The 8,710-nt window shown below is 45.1% G+C and overlaps 1 long non-coding RNA gene across 1 annotated transcript; it reads right to left on the bottom strand.

The window, feature by feature from the left end:
- Positions 1–1,222: 1,222 nt before the first annotated feature.
- LOC124292905 lies at positions 1,223–5,573 on the bottom strand. The gene is made up of 4 exons (XR_006902863.1): positions 5,486–5,573; positions 4,976–5,402; positions 4,669–4,873; positions 1,223–4,551 (listed from the first exon to the last, which is right to left on the bottom strand). It is a non-coding gene; the product is annotated as an uncharacterized LOC124292905 (long non-coding RNA).
- Positions 5,574–8,710: the final 3,137 nt, after the last annotated feature.

Genomic DNA, 8,710 nt, shown 5'->3' with positions numbered 1-8,710 from the left:
GCAGAGATAAGGCAGCGCGCGGGGGTTCGCCACGTTTGTCGCACTGTACATACATAACCACGTTACACGTATATCCATATAATAATACACGAGGTTGAAGTTGGTAACGTTATCGTAACGAAACGTCGAGAAACAATCACTCTACTTTCTCACATTTAAAACGATTTCGAACGAACTAGGATTGGAAAATATTAGTACATGTATTTCGTTTTATTACGATTTACTGAAAATCAAACAGTTAAAAAATTGCTAAATAACGGCTTTTTCCTCAACATGATTAAAATACGCACATACCGAGTCACAACGCACGTCTCCGCGTTCAGCCATACGCGTTACGGCCGCGGTATTACACCACGAACGTGCACGGTTGGGCGTAGCTGCGGATACAGCAAGGGGTGCTGTGCCTCGAAAAGGTCCCTCTCTCTATACCTGCTACCTACAGGGCTTCCACATTACGCCCGTGCTGCACGAAACGCAACTCCTCTCCGAGAGGAGGTGTGTTCCTTTTCCCTATTTTCGGGAGAAAAGGGTAGGCGACGAAGCCGCAGATTTGGTAAAATATTTGACAAGGACAAGGGTCCCGTGACGTCACGTCAGTGCGTAGATACGTATAACGCAGGTATAACCTGCAGCATCCTTTTCCTTCTTACAATCTGTGTTTGCCTGTGTGTATAAGCCCACGGAACGGGGAACCTTGTTTACTTTGTGTGCGGTGAAGGTAAAACTGGTGTGTAGCTAGAAATTTGAGAAGAATTCTTAGAACTTGATGGAACAGGTTTTCCTGGGCGCGTCCACGTTATACCAGCTCGAGGGTCAGGTCAGTGCTGCTACAGAAACTTCGAAACTCCTTTTCTTCCTATTCTTCTTCCACCTCTTCTCAGTTCTCCTTTTATCTTTCGAGAGTCGAATATGGACCATTGCCACCACCACTCCGAACTATATACGCAGGTTATCCCGAGTCTTGTGTTTGTGCTTGTGTACACATGTCTACCTGCAACGCACCGTGGCGGCGATCACCGAGAGATGCGTCAACTGCCCGAAGTGGCCGGCAGAACGAGTTTTCACCGCAACTTTCGATGCGAGCGTTAATCAATTGTAATCATAAATACATCGCGGTTTAACGATGGAGAAAAAGGAAGATTTAAAAAAAATTGTTTTTTTTTAAACCGGGGAAAAAAAATGTAGACGGAGAGAAACGGATAGTAGCTTATTTGCAGCCTGCATGATCCAAGCATCGAATTGGTTGGTTTATTTTTCGATAAAATACACCGTGCGTATGTACATATTTACACCAACTATACCTATGGATACGTGATTAAACATGTCCAAGTTATTGGAATTTCACGTGTGTAAAATTCCATTCGCTCTTGTTTATAACGCTGAAAGCTCGTACCCTGAGCATTACCCACGGCTCGCTTTGATTCGGTTGGTGTGAGTCTTATAGGCGATAGGCATGTAATCAACCGGCTGTGCATTCGTGTGGTTTAGTCTCGTAAAAGAGAGACGGAGGACCTTCGAATATATAATGAGTACGTACCGAAAGACGGAATCACGAGAGTGAACGTGTGATTATATTTGATATATTTTGGCGTACATGGACGGTTTTACACACGCCGATTTGACAGGTGGAGCGAAAAGGAAAGGGAGGAGGAATGGATGGGAAAAGTTGAGTGATAGAGAAAATACGAGAGAAATAAGGAAAAGGTGGAAGATGAGAAAAAAATTTAATACCAACAGGAGAAGAAAGTATCGACGAAATTATATCGGCTGCCGCACGTGTGTAAGCGTTATTTCTTTTTTCCAGGGTGGTGACATCGATTCGCCACGAGCTGCGGGTTAAATTTCTCGAAAGGCGGTGTTGTCGAAATCCAGTTCTTTCTACATATTTATAATTTCATTCGTTTGAACTTCCAACAAGCTGGCAGCCTGTTATTTTTAAATATCTGCTATAAGAAAAATCCTTCGCTCGCTTATTTTTAATCTTACCGTTTAAACGCGCGTGTGTCTCCTCCAGACTGGTATTTTATGACATAAATATTATACTTTACATTACAGACGTACAGGTAGCTCCTACAAATTTTTTGCGTCACAATCGTTAAACATCTTCTGTACTATATGCATTATGTTCACGTAATTATATAAGATGCGACTATTTCGAGTGACGTCAATCGTTGTCTACAATTTACAGTCTTTATGGGTTTATTTATATATCCGTCGTTGTTGAAGTTGTTATTTATACGATATTTATACGATAACTTGGCCCGCTGTTTCACCGAATCATGATACAGTTACTTTCGGCAACCACGAACGAGCAGCAAACAGTAACACAATCAGCAATATAATCATCACGAAGTGGTCACGAACTAGTTTATTAATAACTCGACACGGTGTTTTTCTACATCGGACTCAAAACCGGATGTATTCAATGTATACCTATGACCAGCGATTCCCCTGGGTCTAACACGTGGTCGTCCTAACCTACCGCAGTAACGTAATCGGACTGTTTCGACTCGGTCAGTTCGCAAACGACATTTATCACCAATTAGCGTCCATGTACATTATACCATCGATTATTCGTTCGATGCACACCGCGCGAGGAAAATTGCGTGAAATTCGCTTAATTAGTCCACGGTAATAAATTAGCAGGCAGTAACATATTACCGATCCCTTGTTTGGTCGGAATCTCGCTTTTAAATAGAATCACCAGTATTCGTATCAAGCTCCGGGGGATAAGCCGATGACGAAATATTAAAGAATCGAAACAAGAAGCATGGGTAGGTACCACATGTACTCTGATTCTCATTCTCGTCCACAGCAGTGAAAAGTTTCTTCGCGTGAGCGATGGGTGCGCTTGTTTGCATATGCTTTGACATATATATATATATATATCGCACGGTGTGCCGGATTAAAGGCGTATATCGAATGACAAGCACATCGAGGAACACTAGCCGAGTTATATGCGAGTAAAATGGTTCCGTTGTTCCGCTCGCGTACGACACCGCGACTGTACAAATATTGGCCGTATCAGCCTTTTAGCATACTAATGGTCAGGCCGGGAGGCGGAACGAACGCCATTTGTTTACCAAACCCATAAATCCCTTGAGCGCATACGGTATATTTATAACACTGAAAATAGACCCCCGGCGACTCGGCCCGCGGGTTATCCAAGTCGCTCGATGCATTCGAGTCACGCCGAAGCTCTCGAGCCAGCACGGCAGTTGAGAAGAAGAGTTTTCCTCGGCATCGGATGAAGCGAGCAACTTGGCGAGTTGCAAATGGCGTTTACAATTAATAAAAATCATCTCCTGCCGCAATGCGAAGCGATATGTCCCAGCGGTGGAGTTAGCTCAGTTGCATCGAAGAGGAAGGGGTTCGTTTATTGGTTCCTTGTGTCACGTAGGCCTTGGCCTCATCTCGGCGCCAAGGTTCCTCAAGGTCATAGTAGTGGTTCTACTCTCAGGAACGATGGAAGCTCGTCGGGGGCCAAGGAGGAATAACGATGAAAGGTAAAGGAAGAAGAAAAAAAAATGCCGCACACATCGTGGAAACATAATGTTGGGCGTAAAGAATTGGGAAGCATAACAATTTAAAAATAATAATAAGAGAAAATAGTCGAAGGAGACTCGAAGTGTCGAAAAATAACCGCACGTACGCACACTCGCGCGGCTTGTACGCTGTTGAGCAGAAAAATAATCTACTTCCACGTCCAGCGACACGATGCATCGTCGAGTGTTGGTTACGCGCGATGTATGGAGCCCCTTGTAGATGTGATGTACCATGTACAGCACCCATACCTCTCAGCAACGTGCGTGAACACCACGGAGGCTGGTTGCTCGTATTTATGGGCTATAGGCGCCGGAACCCGGTGTGGTGGGACTTGTCCTCTGCAGTGTATGTATAAGACGATAATGCGCGAGTAGAGCCATCCCGTCGTCCTGCCCATCCTCACGGTATAATCCAATGCCTAAATTTCGGGTTCCGTGGAGACGCACGTCCAATCAGGTCTCGAATTGTGTAATATTGTATTTCGGTGGCTCAGGTAACCCTGAGCGTGAATCGTTCCGGCCTCGAGATATACCGGTAAACGATCCTATTCCACGTTGTTTGTTGTAAACTACCATAGGCCTCCGTTACACGCACCGCGGTCTGCACGTTGTCTCCCGGGCGCGTTAGACAGCGAAGAGGCAGTAAAAGCGTGATCGCGCTACTCCGAGAGACAATAAGAGCCGCTGAAGATAGGAACGATCAGTTGTTACAGAAAGAGAACCCGCACCTCGAATGATCTCTTCGCCGTGCTTCCACACCCACGAAAATTCAACCACCTTTCTGGTGGGTACCACTTGCATCGAGCGTGTTGCGCGTTGTTGTACCCACGCTGATTTGAAGAGCCACCTGGTAGGACGAGGGTCGTAGTTAATTTCTTTCGCCATCGCCCCAAACAGTAATCGAGAACTCTATACGTTTTCGCCCCTGGGACACGGACTGCAGGGCAAATAAGACCGACCAAAGCCTCTACATATAGACTCGGCCGACTTCGGACCCCTCGGATTGCTGGGGAAGAGCGAACGCACACTTAATTACTTCTAATCTCTTCTCTTCGGTTTTTCATCTTACTTTATTGGTGGTTTCAACGATGGCAGTGAACCTTGCTTCGAGATCATTATTTACCTATATACCACAGTCACGTTGCCGAGGACTGGCCGGTGTGCGGTAATTTTCAGTCCAGGCTAGAGAGGACAGTGCTTTTGTAATCTCACGGTGCCCAGTGGCCTTGGAAATGTTGAATTTTGCCTGTCCTTCAAAAGTCCTGGAAACTATGCTTGAATTTTTCTTTTCGCGTAGAAATATTCTATTTTCGATGTCCTTGAGTAACCTGACAATGTCATGAAAATGTCCCTGAATTAGTAACGGATTTTTGACTGGACATCTTGGACTTTCTACTTCGAGTAATGGTCATGGAAAAAGTTTTTCGTACAGGCAACGTGGAGAGGAGAGAGACCCCCGCTTGACAGTCGAGAGTTTCGAGGCACTCCCGTCGAGGGTGATCCTCCTTACGCGTCGTAACAAGCTGCAGCGAGGCTAGTAATTGTAGCAATCAGGATGACGGTCGAATTGTACAATACGGCTGGGCCAATGATGCCTAGGACCTGCACCGGCGGACGGATAACCGGTCAGATGTCCGGAGGGATGACGGGGGCAAGTTTCCGATTCTTCCTCTATCGTATAATTATGGGCCATACGTTGGTCGCCGCGCGGACAAGTCTCGGTTTTATGACTTTTAGAGCTTTCACAGTCTCCGTATTATGCCTACTACTACACGAAAAGCGTTTATAGCCGCCACCGTCCAGCCTGCAACTCCGAGCTAGACATCCTCTTTGGAATATTTAATTCGTTGGGTACACCTACCGGTATAAAATCACCGTCCGTCAAGCTCTGGCTATTCTTAAATAATTCTCACCTTCGACAACCCATTGGCAATATTTACACGACTCTCTTGGTTGACGTGCGACGATATGACGCGCCGGCGTGCACTGCCTTCGTAATCACCGCTTCGTCGGGAATGAAAACTATCGTACCCGCGTATAAACGATATAGAAACGCCACAGCATAGTATTTATTCACTTTATTTAACCTTGGTAAACCACAGTGCAGTCTACGCCTTGACTTATTCCTAATTACCTAAGTGGAAATCGTTCATTAGTAGTACGCCGGGATAATTAACTCGCCGGTTTATTACACTCGCCGCGGCGCTGCGGTGTTTGAAATCTTCAATTTTCACTGTAAGTATAAGATATGTGATATTGCCGAGTGGGACACGTGTGAGTTTATACTAGTACAAGTGTACCCTCCTTCCTCCGCCGACTCTACGATATTATGACTCGTAATCTTCTCTGCGAGGACATCTCGGTCCATGGATGTATTGCGAACGGACAAACACGCGTGGAAATTCATGCCCGTCGCGTTTTCCACCCACACACACGCGGATCGAAAGCAACTCTCGTTAAAGCCACATAATAATACCGCGCACCGCAAACCTCGCGAATTCAATTTGCATTAATTAATTATCCATGTACGTTGTGCCGACAAACACAAACCGAGGAATTATCGGCCAACTGGCCGCTTGCACGTGAAAAGTAAACAGGGATTGCTCGTATACGCGTATAGCAGATCGATTTTTGATTACACGTTATGTTAGAACGCATCGGCCAGGTTTACTCTATTCGTCAATTTGTATATGTAGCTGCATTACGGAGTCTGGACAAAATACATTTTTCCCACTTGTTTACCGCAATACTCGAATGACCGCGGTATTTTTTAAATAACACTATTATTATTTTCTTTTTTCCCCTCTTTACTCTCAGTCCTCTTCGTCATTGCGAATTATGCGAGGTTTGATACGGCGGGGCAATGTACAATTTCAAATTTCATCTAGCGTGACGGCATACCACCTTACGCTGTTTGTGACTTGGTTTATAAGTCAAAAGAGACTTACTGCCGAGCAGAATTTTAACTTGTATGTGTACTTATATACACGCATCTCATTTGTATGGAAGTGGCACTGGCGTTTGTTTTTCTTTCGACGCTGCTTTAATGCCTCTCGCCCATTGCGTGAGCATAGTGCGTTTATATTAAAATACATACCTATATAAATATATTCATATATATGTGTATACCCTGTATAGTGCGTTCGTGTACCTGCTGTGTTTGATAAATGTCTTTGCGTACACAATGCATGCACGCATCGTTATCCCGAAATTAATAATTAAATTACAATTGTCCGGAGGAAATGAAACCGAGCGCCCTTTCACTTTTGCCCTAATTGTACCGCGAATTTTAGTCTCTATCTATCTCTCTCTTTCCTACTGACAGCTTCTGCAGCGCGGTCATTCTTCCCTCGTTTCGTTGACATCTTACAGCAGGTACATTGAATTCAGAGTTTTCGACCCGGCAAGGATGGCAGTCTTGACGATCAATTCAAACCACTGCTTTCCTTTCCGCATTTTTCCAACAATACGGTCCGCAGCAGAACCACCGCGGCGTAAAATTGATCCGTGTACGTCGGAGTACGAGAAAACAATTCCCGGCCAAATGCAGATGGAGGAAACGGTTTGTCTCCGGGTTAGCACCACCTGTTGAACTCCTGCAGGACCACAGCTTGATCAACGTGTAAGAAGTCGAAGCCACGGTGTCATCGTCGCTGTCTGCTTGTGCGGCAGTGCTCTGGACTTGGCAAGGTGTAACCTAACCTACTTACACCTGGGTATAACAGGTCTACGCCGACTCTAATCTACGACGAAATGGCGCACAGCCCGCAAACCGATTGTTATAACTCTGTACAGTTCTCGAGACAGAGTGCAATTTGGAGAAGTAGAACAAAGTACTTGTTGTTTATTCCTCGGAACATGCCAGTAAAACGTTTTCATCCAAGAAATTAATCCGATTATCAGCCAGCTGCAGTGCAGCCTAACCCCGAGTACCTTCTTGAGAGTTGATGTAAAATAAACAATCTTATACTACCTATAAGAGAAAGCCAAGTTAGAGAGCAAGCCAAGTTCTCCGCCTTCACCCTCGTTCTCTAAAAACGTCTCTTTTTTTCCGCCTGACACGCGCAGCAATTCGGTGAAATGATACAATAATTTTACTTTCCAACTAGTTTTTTCTCCACACGTATACCGCGAGTCTAGCTTCTCTGCAAGACGGGACAAAAACAAACATGAAACAGGGGTAAAGAGCAATCCAATCAGAAGTTACGGTGTACCGACGTCTGTAGCGATAGTAAGAATTCCGTCCATTTCGCCTTCTTACGCGAAACATATTTATCAAGAAAATGTCCATCGAAAAGGTCAAACTGATTTCGATCCGCAATTTTCCATCGGTGAAAGATAATTCAAGGACACTATTTTTCGCACGATCTCGTGTCTGCGGACATTTAGGAAATCATATTAGGTACATGTACTATAACGGGGAGTGGCATGTGATCGAGTGCCTTGCAGATTTCGGTACAAAGTTCAGTCGAACACGTGAGAATGTAGAAAAAAGTCAATAATTCACCACATCGCACAAGAAATCATCCCGAATGACGTTGATGCACGATTCTCTTCAGCGTCATTTGTATAACGGTATTTCGATAGCGGGGGAGGAACCGAGGGCGCTAGGGTCAGGGGGGTGGAGGTCAAAGCTTGGAAAGGTCAATATTAAGCATGGCCGATACATCGGAATTTCAAACATGCGAAAATAAAATCGCGAAAGATCAATTATTCGAAATCTTGATTTTCGAACAATTTATCTTTTCTTTATTCTACTTTCGCACGCTTGAAGTCCCGATATATCGGCCATTTCAAATATCGATCCTTTCAAGTTTTGACCTCCACCCGATCAGAGCACACTGTCGGTGTTCACCCAGGAACGCCAAGCCGCGCTTGCACAAGTGTCACGATTTGATTCCTTATCATTATGCCATTAGAGTAGGTACCCTGATCGCATGCATCGCCGTGCTGCAGGAGTCAGTGATTCGTCTTCGGTTACGGCCCACGTCTTTGCGCTGCCCGGGCACGTCTGCTTATGAAAACAAGTTAACCGGTGTGTTACATGCGTCGAGCGTATATGACCACCTCTCTCTCTCTCTCTTTCTCTCTTTTTAGTCTCTATATTATCAGGATGGACAGGTTGTGTACGGGCTCACGTGCACGCGATGCGCCAAGCTGCGGGT

The sequence above is a fragment of the Neodiprion lecontei genome, chromosome 1, assembly GCF_021901455.1.
Source record: "Neodiprion lecontei isolate iyNeoLeco1 chromosome 1, iyNeoLeco1.1, whole genome shotgun sequence".
In the NCBI taxonomy this organism is placed as follows: domain Eukaryota; kingdom Metazoa; phylum Arthropoda; class Insecta; order Hymenoptera; family Diprionidae; genus Neodiprion; species Neodiprion lecontei.
Note: the sequence above shows the minus strand (reverse complement) of the source record. Positions and strands in the feature narration are given on the sequence as shown.